The following is a 16348-nucleotide window of genomic DNA, read 5'->3' as shown; positions in this document are numbered from 1 at the left end:
TAAGGGGCTGTTTTCTTATGATTGTACTAATATATCTGTGGTTTCACACAATTCTATTTGCTCATACACTTAAGGAGCACTTATAATATGGGACAGGAGACAAAAAAGATACATTTGACTTTTCAATGCATTAGAGAAACAGATGTGCAGAAAACTATTCTACTAATTTGGTTAACTGAACTCTCGTTATTAAGGATTACTGCAAAGAGATGCTTTGCCATTAGTTAGATGATATGGTCAGAGCTTAGTTGAGCTGTCTCAATGAGCACAATTTTATCCACTGTTCCATCACATTATGGCCATCCTGGGAAAGACAAACTTAAGGAAAGGTCTATTTTTATCAATGATTCTTGCTCATAAACTGTGAAATAAAGTTTGCTTTGATGTCATCTTTTACCAAATCTTTTTTTTTTTTTTCTTGGAAACTTCATGAGTCAAGGATTTGAAGTTAGGTTTCATGCTTGACAAGATTCTTTCTCTCTTGCCTGATTAAAATGAGAGAAAGAGAGAACCCTGAGGAATATTTTTAATACATTTTCCCCTGACACTGCATAAATCTAGGAACATTTATATGCTAATCAAATCAAAATAGGAATTATTAGTGACTGGAGAGCCCCAACATGGCTGTTATTTTCCCATCAACATATGATAACAGCTCTGACGCTGCATTAAGGAGCTGAATCTTATATAAGCTCCCAAAGGTTATAGTACATGACAGGTTTAAGCAATATTAAAACTCAGAAACCCTGCCCCACCTTTTACATATTTATTTGGTATTACAAATTGTAAATATTTAAAAATACACAAAGACACAGCATGGGTAAATTCTTAATGTTTAATGAAATTATTCATGATATACAAGGAGTCAAATAACTCAACAAATACTATGAAGGTTAATGCATGCAAATGAATCTGAAGAGTCCAGCAAAGAGAATAACACACTGTGTCCTTTCCTTGGATGATCATGAAATGGAATTAAAGCAGTCTGATATTCATGGTTATAGGATATCTCTTGGGATAAAAGAAAGCAACTTTTCACTGAAGACCTACTAGCAGCTAATCAAGATTCAGTATCAGATCTCCAGATCACAGGCTGGAACATATTGATTCTTCATACTCTCCTCACTTTAATATATTTAAAGATAGAAACCTGTTCGTGGTTAAAATTCATATATTTACTTGACTTTTGGCAGTTTATCACCTATTGAGATTTCAGCAGCTGATCAGAAAGAGCTATGCTATATAATCTCAGATGAACAAATAATAGGAAATTCAACATGAATTGAATGAAAGGAACTGGTGCAATAGGTCCAGTGGGGATATTTGTATTTTTCTTTCCAGAGTTTCTAATGTTCATATTTATAATGATCACAGATCATAATACAGAAGGTCTAAATTTACACTTCCCATTTTGAACCATGCAATGCCTACACAAGTAAACCCTGCCCATAGTGAATGGGTAAGCAGAATTTCATTAGTAGACTTAAATTGCATCTGCATTCAAAATGCCCTTTTCAAGTTCCCAACTTTAGTAGCAATAGCAGAACTCTTCTGATGTCTACAGATCCTTAAGAAACTGATACAGAAAAGTCAAGTTGTGGCTGTGTCCTATTAAAAAGTCCAAAAAAATATCTGTTAACAGTTAGAACTGAACATGGAACAACAAATTGGTTCCAAATAGAAAAAGAAGTATGTCAAGGCTGTATATTGTCACCCTATTTGTTTGCTTATATGCAGAGTATCATGAAAAACGCTGGGCTGGAGGAAGTGCAAGCTGGAATCAAGATTGCCAGGAGAAATGTCAATAACCTCAGATATGTAGATGGCACCACCCTTATGGCAGAAAGTGAAGAAGAACTAAAGAGCCTCTTGATGAAACTGAAAGAGGAAAGTCAAAAAAGTTGGCTTAAAGCTGCTCAACATTCAGAAAACTAAGATCATGGCATCTGGTCCTATCACTTCATGGCAAATAGATGGGGAAAGTGGAAACAGTGGCAGATTTTATTTTGGGGGACTCCAAAATCACTGCAGATAGTGACTGCAGCCATGATATTAAAAGAGTCTTACTCCTTGGAAAGAAAGTTATGACCAACCCAGACAGCGTATTAAAAAGCAGAGACATTACTTTGCCAACAAAGGTCCGTCTAGCCAAGGCTATGGTTTTTCCAGTGGTCATGTATGGATGTGAGAGTTGGATTATAAAGAAAGCTGAATGCTGAAGAGTTGATGCTGTTGACTGTAGTGTTGGAGAGAACTCTTGAGAGTCCCTTGGATTGCAAGGAGATCCAACCAGTCCATCCTAAAGGAAATCAGTCTTGAATATTCATTGGAAGGACTGATGCTAAAGCTGAAACTACAATATTTTGGCCACCTGATGATAAGAACTGATTCAGCATTCCCTGAAGCTGGGAAAGATTGAAGGTGGGAGGAGGGGGGAACAACAGAGGATGAGTTGGTTGGATGACATCACCTATTCAATGGACATGAGTTTGAGTAAACTCCAGGAGTTGGTGCAGTCCATGAGGTCTCAAAGAGTTGGACAAGACTGAGCGACTGAAATGAACTGAACTGAACAGTAGAATGTTTCTACCATCTCTGGATAGTTTGATTGTTAAGATTTTATCTTTTTTATGTCTATCCATCTATGTGTCAATTCATCTGGACATTTTTACATTGAAAAAATAATCTAGATGTTTGTGTGAAAACTATTTTCATTCTAGAAGCAAAACAATCCGAATACATTGGATGTGCATGTATTTTTCATGCTTTCTAAGGAGATACATTATATTTTATAATTCATCAGTTAGGTGTATTTTTTTGTGTAATAAAATCAATTTATTTGCTCTTAAAAGAAACACAATGGATTAGCAAAAATTCTCACTTAATTGGAGGAATAGGGTTGATTTTTTAGTGTTAATCAGAAGGAAATGGATTACATCAAATGGTAAGGTTTTCTGAATTTTTTTAAGATACAAACAGTTTTCTTATTAAAAGGAAGACAGAGACTTCATTTTATGTAACAGATTTGATTGATTTTTAAAAATTAATCTGTCATTTCTTGAAAAAAAACAATAAAATATTACATCATTTCAATTCCATTTATTCTTCCATATTTTTGAGGTGGAATAGTGGGCTTTGCTAGTGACTGTGAGAAGATCAATCAATTCTAAAGGAAATCAACTCTGATAATTCATTGGAAGGACTGATGATGAAGCTGAAGATCCAATATTTTGTAGACCTGATGCGAACAGCTGACGCATCAGAAAAGACCCTGATGCTGGGAAACATTGAAGGCAGGAGGAGAAGCGGACGACATAGGATGAGATGGTTGGATAGCATCACTGGCTCAATGAGCATGAGTCTGGGCAAGCTCTGGCAGATGGTGAAAGGCATAGACTGGCATGCTATAGTCCATGAGGTCACAAAGAGTCAGACACAACTGAACATTTGAACAAGAGAAATTGGTGGCTCAGAAGTCTGAGACTCAGAAGTAAAGATTCTACCTGCAATGCAGAAGTCCCAAATTCAATCTCTAGGTTGGGAAGATCCCTTGGAGAAGAGAGTGGCTCCCCACTCCAGTATTCTTGCCTGGAGAATTTCATGGATATGTCCATGGCATGTTACAGTCCATGGGTTTGCAGAGTTAGACATGACTGAGTGACTAAACACTTACTAACTAAGTAAGTATTTAATTTTGATTTAATAATTATTTTATTACTATTACTTGTGTAGATATAAATGGGAAGACCTATTTATATCACATTCATTGATTTCTTCAGCTCTCTTTGTAATATGCAAACAAATAAACAGACACAAATAAATATATACTTAAAATGTTAGAGTTTGGTCTTAGAATCCAGACAAATTAGAGTTTGAATTTACTTCCAGAAATTACCAGCTACAAGGAAGCAAATTTATGTAATCATTCAGAAACATAAGCTACAGATGAGACAAGGTAGAGGTGACAATACTACCTAACTTAAAATTGTCTCAAATAAATTATTAAAATGTATAAGGTCTGATCTGTAATAGACATGCAATAAATGGTAGGCAATTGTATGTGCTAATATTTCTGGTAAGGCTCAATATCTCTAATGACCAACATATTTTGAAAATTAACCATACTGCTTGTTGACTCAGCAACAGGAACATGATTTCATACTTGCCAAGTAGAATGAATGGATTAAGTGAGCATAAAAGCCATTTTTTAAAAAATCTAAAAACTGTTTCTAAATCCTGAATATTTGAACCAAAACTTTTCTGTATAGTCAGATAAATACTCAAAATAAATTTTTTAATGTTGCAAAGAAGAATCCTGTCATTTCACAGACCTTGTCTGTACTGTTCCCCACTATACTTCATTACCAAGCATAATCTGAAGTAGAGAGGAAAAGCTCAAACATATTTATAGTGTAAATTAATCTCATAGAGGATTTTTATTTAAGGTTTACTCAACCAAGAATATATTATGGTTTTACTTAATATTCAGAGTATGAATCAGAATGAGATTAAAATCCAATCTTTTGTGGGACTCATTCTCCACACCTTCTCCAGCATTTATTGCTTGTAGACTTTTGGATCGCAGCCATTTGACTGGTGTGAAATGGTACCACATTGTGGTCTTGTTTTGCATTTCTGTGATAGTGAGTGATGTTGAGCATCTTTTCATGTGTTTGTTAGCCATCTGTATGTCTTCTTTGGAGAAATGTCTATTTAGTTCTTTGACCCATTTTGTGATTGGGTCGTTTATTTTTCCGGAACTGAGCTGCATGAGTTGCTTGTATATTTTTGAGATTAGTTGTTTGTCAGTCGCTTCATTTGCAACTTTATTTTCTCCCATCCCAAAGGCTGTCACCTTGCTTATAGTTTCCTTTGTTGTGCAGAAGCTTTTAGTGTGGAGATTCCTTAAAAAACTGGAAATAGAACTGCTTTATGACCGAGCAATCCCACTGCTGGGCATACACACCGAGGAAACCAGAATTAAAAGAGACACGTGTACCCCCAATGTTCATCGCAGCACTGTTTATAATAGCCAGGACATGGAAACAACCTAGATGTCCATCAGCAGATGAATGGATAAGAAAGCTGTGGTACATATACACAATGGAGGATTAATCAGCCATTGAAAAGAATACATTTGAATCAGTTCTAATGAGGTGGATGAAACTGGAGCCGATTATACAGAGTGAAGTAAGCCAGAAGGAAAAACACCAATACAGTATACTAACACATATATATGGAATTTAGAAAGATGGTAACGATAACCCTGTATGTGAGACAGCAAAAGAGACACATATGTATAGAACAGTCTTTTGGACTCTGTGGGAGAGGGAGAGGGTGGGATGATTTGGGAAAATGGCATTGAAACATGTATAATATCATGTAAGAAATGAATCACCAGTCTATGTTCGATACAGGATACATCATGCTAGGGGCTGGTGCACTGGGATGACCCAGAGAGATGGTATAGGGAGGGAGGTGGGAGGGAGGCTCAGGATTGGGAACTCATGTACACCCATGGCAGATTCATGTTGATGTATGGCAAAACCAATACAGTATTGTAAAGTAAAATAAAGTAAAAATAAAATAAAATAAAATAAAATTTCCAACTGGCCCAATATCACCTATTAGATAAATTTCTGCAAAGTTAGCCCAGCATTCAAACTTCATCACATTTTCTCTTTTACTAAATTTTTAATCCTTATCCGCTACCATTGTAGCAAATCGACTGTATGCTATTTTATCAGAACAACATTCATTCCCTCTATGACTTTTATCAATATTTCACTTAGTATGAAGAACACCATTCTTAACTTTGCACATATAAAAAATGCTTTCATAATTCACAGTCCAGTTAAAATATTATTAGTTTTGTAAGACTTTCTAAGTTCCTGCTGAAAATTAATCATTTTATTTTCTGTTATTCCATAGTCATATAGTCATTGTATACCTATCTCTAATGTGTTTATTACCACATGTGTTATAAATAATTTTATTTATCATCTTCTTGGGGCCCAACCATGAACTCCTTTAGGATAGGACTTTTGTTGATATGTTCATGCTTTTATGGATTGTACTTAACTGATATTTAATTTTGGTTAATAAGGTCTATTGATTTATTGAATTAGATTTAGAAAGAGTAGATAAGAACAAAAAAGGAGATAATAGTTTAACATTTCATGTTTCTAAGTACTCAACTAAAATCTAGTTGCTTGCAGGATCACGCAAATTCAACCTTTTTCAATTAAAGTGTGAGAGTTTTAGCGGGTAAATAACCCTTCTACCATAATTTCAAGCAACAATCTGATGGGGTTAGAATAAAAACTGGGGCACCTATCACACTTCCTGCTGTTGATGGTAAAGCATTCTTACTTCTGGGTTTCTCAGAATAATGGACCCGCCTTGCCGTCTTTCTCTTTACTGATAAAAAGTATAGCTTTGTTCTGAAGAGTATTCTCAGCAGTTGAATGTCATTAAAATTAAAAATAGCGATGAAAGGAATGAGCAGAAATAAACAATGAACAATTCACACACTAAAAACAGTAACATAAGGTTGAGAATAATGGAAAATGAAAAAAAAAAAAAAATATATATATATATATATATATACATAATGATGACTGGTTGATTGACTGTCGTCGTTTTACTCTCTGGGGTTTTGTCACAACCTTCAGTAGGGAGATAACACTAAACATCTGGTGGATAACCAGCGCAGAACCTCAATGAAGCTGAGCAATTGCTGAGCTTAGGGCTGTGGCTCATTTCCTCACACATACCTTAGAAAACTGAGTGAGCTGAGAACAGTACTATATAAAACAGTTGATTTCCAGGAGAACATTTGAGTTGTAATGTACATAATATCCTCTGTCCTCAAATAATTTGAAAATAAACTGAAAAATGCCACTCTTGTTTATAATATACCAGCTAGCTGATCTTGGACATCATTTAACCTCAGTCAGACTAAGATTTGTTTGTCGTTGTTTAGCCGCTAAGTCATGTCTGACTGTTTTGCAATCACATGGACTATAGCCTACAAGGCTCCTCTGTTCATGGGATTTCCCAGGAAGAATACTGGTGCAGGTTACCATTTCCTTCTCCACAGCTTAAGATTGCTCTCCTGTAAAGTATGGAAAATAATGACATTCAGTATGGTTAGTTTTACACTTGTAACAACAATGATATGGCTGTCTATACTCTGTAGACTGCTATATGAGAGTATAAGTGCAATAAAAGGACAAGCATTGACTTTCTTCTTATAATTATGTAATTAGCCACTGTCTTATTTGAATTTATCTGTTCATTCGTTTATCGGTATTTGAAGTATACTCTCCTATGTTAAATATTTTTTAGATTATTTACTGGACTGAGCCATGTTTCCATCAGCAGCCTCAATTTGACTGCAGGCTTTGATAATTGGTATATCTGATCCCTTCTAGCTGCCATCACTTATCATCAGTTGTGAGCAGGTAAACATTTAAGAACCGGCTCTCCGTCTCTAAGGGGAAACACTGGTTTCTCGCATTTCCCAGTTTCTTTGGTGTGAATGCTCTCACTGTAGCCTTCAAGCTGCCAACATGGGTCATGTTCTGGAAGAGCTGTGCATAATCATCTTTCACCACTCTACAAAGTCAATACAAACTAATTCCTTCTAACAGTCAGTGAAAAAATTGAGAATACTTCATTTCTTTATTAACTTGCTACATATCTTTAAAACAGCAGGTTTTACTAATAAATACTGAAAAAGGCAATGGAAACTAGTGAAAATAATAAATAATTCGGTAGTACCAGTGCCAAGTTCCAAGAAATTTGAAGACCATTGAATCTGGATATTATTTGAACATAAGCCAGGCTGAAGTTTGCTGAAACACATAAGCCAGATTTCCTGCCAAACCACCCCTCCACCCCAACCAGTGAATAAAGACCCTTTGTTTTGCTGCCCTGATTACTATGTATCTCTACCTCTCCTTATTAGAACAACCTTCTCCAAAGAGAAATCTGTTTCCAGGCCAAAAAGAAAACCAACCCTAGTATTGGCATTGAGTCATCTGAGAAGGACAGAGTTCTGTTTGATAGCTCAGTCGTTTTTACTTTGAGATCATCAGGAGACAGAACCTGGAAAGAGGAGCAGCCTTCTCACTGAGGACAGGTCCCACTGTGCTGGAGCAGTGATGGTCTTCATCTCTAGGCCCTTCTGTACTGTATGGCTCATTTTGGTTTCTCCTAGTAAAGCCCCAACAATTAAACCTGCCTCCGAAATGAAGATGAGAAGTTCCTATCCAGACTCCTAATATTTCTACTCCAGAACTTAGGCAACGCCATCTTTGACCTTTGTCAAGGCTTCTTTTTACTATAAACCTTGGAATTCTTTCCTTCATTCCTATTTGATTTCTCTTTGCTCCATTTTCTTTTGAATATTGAAAAAAAATGTTTTTTTTCATGAAATATATACAAAAGCTAATTATTGAGGTTGACTCTAGCCTGGGTATATTCTCCCTAGTGACTTCTTTCTGCGGTCACTCTGCATTATATCATTTTCCCTGGCAGCTGCCATTGCCTTAAATTCTGGAAGATACTGACTCATTTTGAAGCTCCCAGTATGACTGTTTTTCCTTTATACTAGGACAAATACAACCAATATAGCAGGCATCCAGTGAGTATCTAGAACTTTCTTGATCTGACTTTCCTTTTCCAGCTGAGCAACTCCAACTCTCCCACCATGAGCTCCTCTTACAGGCTGTTTAAGCACCACCATGATGATTAAGCATGATTAAAAAAAAAAAAAAAAAAAACTAGGCTACATTTTCCCCCTCAAGAGCAGTTGAAAATGTTCCTTATGCAAATAACATTTTATGCTTAAGAGTAATTGGCAAATGTTTTCCCCAAATGACAATGCTAGTTAAGACTCCAGAGAGTAGAACAGAAGAATGGTATACCTTCTTCTAATCCCCAAACACTAAATGGAAATACGTTTTCCTAAGATTATTCTGCTCTGTAGAAACACTTAAGGCTCACATCACAGAGATCAGCAATTGGAGATGAGTCTTAACCCAGCTCCATCAGGAACACAAGAGACTGCATCCTCTTTTATCGTTCTGAAATGAAACTAATAATCTTGGTGTAAGATGCTAAAAAGTGTAACATGTAATTTTCATAGAAAAGTATCAAGTATCCTATTGAATTTACTCATCTCCTGTTGAGAGATATGAAAGAAGATTGCCTTTCATTAGAACGACAAAGAATAAACATAACAGTTACAGCTGCCAACTTTTAACTCCTATGTGTCTTCTTCTTACCATAGTTAAGATAGAAAGATTTTATATCATTTTTCATTCCAAATTATGCTCCTATGATTTTGCGTTAATCATTCAATACTTAATCGTTTCTAACATACTTAAGTTCTGAGACTTTGCAGCTTTATTATCACATATGTTTTCTTATTGGATTCTTGCAATAAACCCTGTGGAGAAATTTGGGCAGGCACTAATATGATCACTGTTTAACACAAGAAGGATCCTAGGTTCAAGTTTCACCAATGGTAAATGTAAATTTTAAGTTTCTTTCTACATGTTCAAGCTTTAACTTTATTAGGAGCTTACTTCTCTTTCTTACTTTTTTATTTTTATTTTTTTCTTTATTTTGCTTTACAATACTGTATTGGTTTTGCCATACATTGACATGAATCAGCCATGGGTGTATATGAGTTCCCAATTCTAAACCCCTCTTCCACCTCCCACCCCATATCATCTCTCTGGATCATCCCTGTGCACCAGCCCCAAGCATCCTGTATCCTGTATCGAACATAGACTGATGATTTGTTTCTTAGCTGATATTATGCACGTTTCAATGCCATTCTCCCAAATCATCCCACCCTCTCCCTCTCCCACAGAGTCTAAAAGTCTGTTCTTTACATCTGTGTCTCTTTTGCTGTCTCACATAGAGGGTTATCATTACCATCTTTGTAAATTCCATATATATGTGTTAGCATACTGTATTGGTGTTTTTCTTTCTGGCTTACTTCACTCTGTATAATCGGCTCCAGTTTCATCCACCTCATTAGAACTGATTCAAATGAATTCTTTTTAATGGTTGAGTAACACTCCATTGTGTATATGTACCAAAGCTTTCTTATTCATTCATCTGCTGATGGACATCTAGGTTGTTTCCATGTCCTGGCTATTATAAACAGTGCTGCAATGAACATTGGGGTACACGTGTCTCTTTCAATTGTTTTCCTCTGTGTGTATGCCCAGCAGTGGGGTTGCTGGGTCATAAGGCAGTTCTATTTCCAGTTTTTTAAGGAATCTCCACGCTGTTCTCCATAGTGGCTGTACTAGTTTGCATTCCCACCAACAGTGTAACACTCACCTAGAGCCAGACATCCTGAAATTCAAAGCCAAGTGTGGGCCTTAGGAAGCATCAATATAAACAAAGCTAGTAGAGGTGATGGAATTCCAATTGAACTACTTCAAATCTTAAAAGAAGATGCTGTGAAAGTGTTGCACTCAATATGCCAGCAAATTTGGAAAACTCAGAAGTGACCACAGGCCTGGAAAAGGCCAGATTTAATTTTAATCCCAAAGAAAGGGAATGCCAATGAATGCTCAAACTACCACACAATTGCTCTCATATCACATGCCAGCAAATTAATGTTCAAAATTTTCCAAGCCAGGCTTCAACAGTACATGAAACATGAACTTCTGGATGTTCAAGCTGGATTTAGAAAAAGCAGAGGAACCAGAGATCAAATTGCCAACATTCATGATCATCAAAAAAGCAAAAGAGTTCCAGAAAAACTTCTACTTTTCCTTTATTGACTATACCAAAGCATTTGACTTTGTGGGTCACAGCAAACAGTGGAAAATTCTTGAAGCAATAAGAATACCAGACCTCCTGACCTGCCTCCGGAGAACACTGTGTGCAGGTCAGGAAGCAACAGTTAGAACTGGACATGGAACAACAGACTGGTTCCAAATCAGGAAATGAGTACATCAAGGCTGTGTATGGTCAACCTTCTTCTTTAATTTATATGCAGAGTATATCATGAGGAATGCTGGTCTGGATGAAGAACAAGCTGGAATCAAGACTGTCAAAAGAAACATCAGTAACCTCAGATATGCAGATGACACCACACCTATGGCAGAAAGAGAAGGAGAACTAAAGAGCCTCTTGATGAAAGTGAAAGAAGAGAATAAAAAAGTTAGCTTAAAACTCAACATTTAGAAAACTAAGATCATGGCACCTGGTCCCATCACTCCATGGCAAATAGGATGGGGAAACAGTTGAAACAATGACAGACTTTTTTTTTTTGAGCTCCAAAATCACTGCAGATGGTGAATGCAGCTATGAAATGAAAAGGCACTTGCTCCTTGGAAGGAAAGTTATGACCAACCTAGACAGCATATTAAAAAGTAGAGACATTCCTTTGCCAACAAATGTCTGTCTAGTCAAATGTATGTTTTTTCCAGTAATCATGTATGGATGTGAGAGTTGGGCTATAAAGAAAGCTGAATGTCAAAGAATTGATGCTTTTGAACTGTGGTGTTGGAAAAGACTCTTGAGAGTCCTTTGGACAGCAAGGAGCTCCAACCAGTCCATCCTAAATGATATCAATTTTGAATATTCATTGGAGGGATTGATGCTGAAGCTGAAACTCCAATACTTTGGCCACCTGTTGCGAAGAGCTGACTCATTTGAAAAGACCCTGATGCTGGGAAAGATTGAAGTCGGGAGTAAAGGGGATGACAGGAGATGACAGAGGATGAGATGTTTGGATGCCATCACTAACTCAATGGGCATAAGTTTAAGTAAACCGGTAGATAGTGATGGGCAGGGAGGCATGGCATGCTGTAATCCTTGAGGTCGCTAAGAGTCGGACATGACTGAGCGACTGAACTGAACTGAACGATAAAACTTAAGGTTATAGAGAACAAGGAAGAGGGGATTCTAAATGGAGCACGGCTATTGAAGTGAGAATGCAGGAATATTTGAAATACAGTACACATTAATTTGTGTGCTTATGGTGAATGGAACATACAAATAATACGGTGGATAGAAGACAAAGAACATTTTCCTTCCAACTTACTCACATACTGTTGCAGGGTTATGCTGTGCTAAGTTGCTTCAGTAGTGTCCAACTCTTTGCGACCCTATGAACTGTAGCTGGCCAGGCTCTTCTGTCCATGGGGATTCTCCAGGCAAGACTTCTAAAGCACGTTGGTATGTCTTCCTCCAGGGTATCTTCACAACCCAGGGATTGAACTCACATCTCTTATGTCTCCTGCATTGGTAGGTGGGTTATTTATCACTGGCATGACCTCAGAAGCCTATATTATTGCCAGTCTACCTCTGATGTGTTTTTGATGAGATTTTCACAACCCATGATAAAAACACAGGCACCTAGATCCTTCCAGTTTGCTTGATTTAGATCAGGATCTTGAGTAGTTTCATAAATACAAACCTAATTTATTTTATTTTCAGTGATTCAATCTTACTGAGTGTCTTTTGCAAATTAATTGAGTACATTTCAATTCCATCTATTCTCAAACTAAAGATGTTACAAATTAACCAAGTAACTTTCCATTGTTCAAGTCTTACACTAATGACATTGCAAATCAACTAAGTACCTTTTATTTTGTTAAGTACCTTTTATTCTTATCTCCAGTGGCCTTGGCCTGCAGCTACGCTTAGGTTTCTGGCTAAAGGATGAGGCTAGGTCACAGCAGTGACATGTGAGGTGAGAGAACAGAATCCTAAACACAGTGGTCAGTGACCAAGCCCCTGGCTTCCTTGACCTTGCAGAAAAGAATTCCCACAAAGATGAAAAGTAATGAAGCAAGTAAAGTGTTTATTTGGAGGAAAAGAGTATAGTACAGGAGATGGACACATGGTCAGGCTCAGAGAATCCTTGATTTGTGTGCTTGTGACAGTTTGAATTACTTTTCCAGGGCATTTTTTTCTGGGTTTCCTTTGATCAGTCATTTTGATTTGCCTGGTTCTGTGTTCATATTTGTTTCATCTCAGGAACCTCCCATGTATGCATGCTTATATCTTAGCCAAGATGGATTCTAGTTACATGGCTTATGGGTAGTTGATATCACTAACTAAGAGGTGACGGATGGCTCCCTCCCTTTATGACCTCCAAATAGACTTTTTGTGCATTTGTAGTTAAGGATGTGCCCTTAACTTTGAGAATGGGGAATAATTGGACTTTAATTTGGGCAGAGCATCGCCTCCTCCATTATCCTGCTTTGATGGAGGTTTCGCTATCATGGAGTTTCTGTCCACAGTGCAAAAACTGTTCAGCCTGGGTCCCATCTATGTCCTGCCTCATTTCCCTCTACTCTTTTTATTACTAAACACTTTATTTTGTATTGGGATATAGCTGATTAACAATTGTGTGATAGTTACAGGTGAACAGGGAAGAGATTCAGCACTGTCCCCCAAACTCCCCTGCCACTCAGGCTGCCACGTAACATTGAACAGAATCCCATGTGCTATGTAGTAGGTCCTTGTAGATTATTCATTATAAATATCATAGTGTGTACATGTCTATGTCAAGCTCTCAAATTATCTCTTCCCCATTTTCTTCTCCCTGGCAACCATACATTTATTTTCTAAGTCTGTGAGTCTATTTCTATTTAGTAAGTAAATTCACTTATAGCATTTATTTTACATTCCGTTTATGAGATGTCATATCATATTTCTCATCTGTCTAACTTACTTCACTCAGTGCAGCAATCTCAAGGTCCATCCATGTTGCTACAAATGGCAATATTTGATTCTTTTTAAAGGCTGATTAATATCCCATTGTATACATGTACCACATCTTTATCCATTCCTCTGTTGATGAACATTAAGGTTCCTTCCACATCTTGACTATTACAAACAGCACTGCAGTGAACACACAGTTCAGTTGCTCAGTTGTGTCCAACTCTTTGACACCCCATGAACCACAGCACACCAGGTCTCCCTATCCATCACCAACTCCCAGAGTTCAACCAACCCATGTCCATTGAGTCCGTAATGTCATCCAACCATCTCATCCTCTGTCATCCCCTTCTCCTCCTGCCCTCAATCTTTTCCAGCATCAGGATCTTTTCAAATGACTCAGCTCTTCACATCAGGTGGCCAAAGTATTGGAGTTTCAGCTTCAACATCAGTCTTTCCAATGAACACCCAGGACTGATCTCCTTTAGGATGGACTGGTTGGATCCCCTTGCAGTCCAAGGGACCCTCAAGAGTCTTCTCCAACACCATAGTTCAAAAGCATCAATTCTTCAGTGCTCAGCTTTTCTTATAGTCCAAGTCTCACATCCATACATGACCACTGGAAAAGCCATAGCCTTGACTAGACCCACCTTTGTTGGCAAAGTAATGCCTCTGCTTTTTAATATGCTGTCTAGGTTGGTCATAACATTCCTTCCAAGGAGTAAGTGTCTTTTAATTTCATGGCTGCAGTCACCATCTGCAGTGATTTTGGAGCCCCCAAAAATAGTCAGCCACTGTTTCCACTGTTTGACTATCTGTTTGCCATGAAGAGATGGGGCCAGATGCCATGATCTTAGTTTTCTGAATGTTGAGCTTTAAGCCAAATTTTTCACACTCCTCTTTCACTTTCATCAAGAGGCTCTTTAGTTCTTCACTTTCTGCCATAAGGGTGGTGTCATCTTCATATCTGAGGTTATTGATATTTCTCCTGGCAATCTTGATTCCAGCTTGTGCTTCCTCCAGCCCAACGTTTCTCATCATGTACTCTAGGGTGTATGTATACTTTTCTCCAGATATATGCCCAGGAATGTGATTGAAGTGTCATATGATAGCTATATTTTTAGTTTGTTTTTAACTTAAAAGAATCTCTATACTGTTCTCCACAGTCTCAAAAATTTTATGGGAGCACAAAAGACCCCAAATAGCCAAAGCAGTCTTGAGAAGGAGAAACAGAGCTAGGAGAATCAAGTTCCCTGACTTCAGACTATACTACAAAGCTACAGTCATCAAAATAGTATTCTACTGGCACAAAATTAGAAATATAGTTTAATGGAACAGGATAAAAGATCCAGAAACAAACCCATGCATCAATGGTCAATTAATCTGTGACAAAGGAGGCAAGATTACAGAATACTGGAAAGACAGTTGCTTCAACAAATGGTGCTGGGAAAATTGGACAGCTACATGTAAAAAAGTGAAATTGGATGATTTTTAACACCATACACAAAAACAAGCTCAAATGGATTAAAGACCTACATGTGAGGCTGGACACTATAAATCTCCTGTGTGCTCTGTTGCTCAGTCATGTCTAACTCTTTTCAACCCCATGGACTGTAGCCCATCAGGCTCCTCTGTTCATGGAATTTCCCAGACAAGAATATTAGAGTGAGTTGCCATTTCCTTCTCGAGGGTATCTGCCCAACCTAGGGATAACCATGTCTCATCTATCTCCTACATTGGCAGGAGTGTTCTTTAACACTGAGCCAGGGTTATGAGCTAAAAGAAATTATTTTCCTACCTAATTGGCTGAAGCTAGCTGACAAAGTGTGCCCAGACTAGTTTGGAGATGAGAAGAAGTGTTAGTTGCTCAGTAGTGTCTGACTCTGCGACCCCATGGACAGTAGCCCACCAGGCTTTTCTGCCCATAGAATTTTCCAGGCAAGAATACTGGAGTGGATTGCTATTTCTCACTCCAGGGGATCTTCTTGACTCAGGGATTGAACCCAGGTCTCTTGCATTGCAGCCAGATTTTTTACCATCTGAGCCACCAGAGAAGCCCAAAGTGAAAGTGTTAGTTAGTCCTGTCTGACTGTTTGCCACCAAAAGGACTGTAACCCATCAGGCTCCTCTGTCCATGGCATTCTCCAGGCAAGGATACTAGAGTGGGTAGCTGTTCCTTTCTCCAGGGATATTCCTGACCCAGGGATCGAACCCAGGTCTTTCACATTGCAGACAGATTCTCTATGTGTCTGGGCCACAAGGAAAGCCCCAGAGTGAAACATAAGCAGAACACTCTTTGATATGAATTGTAGCAATATGTTTTCTGATCTGTCTACAAAAAACAACAGAAGTAAAATTAAAAAAATAAACAAATGAGACCTACTTAAACTCAAAAGCTGTTGTATAGCAAAGAAAGAAAAAAAAAATGAAAAGACAACCCACAGATTGGAAAAAAATATTTGCAAATGATGCAACCAATAAGGGATTAGTCTCCAAAAATAAACAGTTTATGAAGCTTAGCAGCATCAAAACATACAACCTAATCAAAATGGGCAGAAGACCTAAAATAAATATTTCTCCAAAGAAGACATACATATGGCCAATAGGCACACTAAAAGATATTCAAAATTGCTAATAATTA

Source organism: Capra hircus, chromosome 24 (assembly GCF_001704415.2).
Source record: "Capra hircus breed San Clemente chromosome 24, ASM170441v1, whole genome shotgun sequence".
NCBI lineage: Eukaryota > Metazoa > Chordata > Mammalia > Artiodactyla > Bovidae > Capra > Capra hircus.
The sequence above is the reverse complement of the archived record's forward strand: the minus strand, read 5'-3'. Positions refer to the sequence as shown.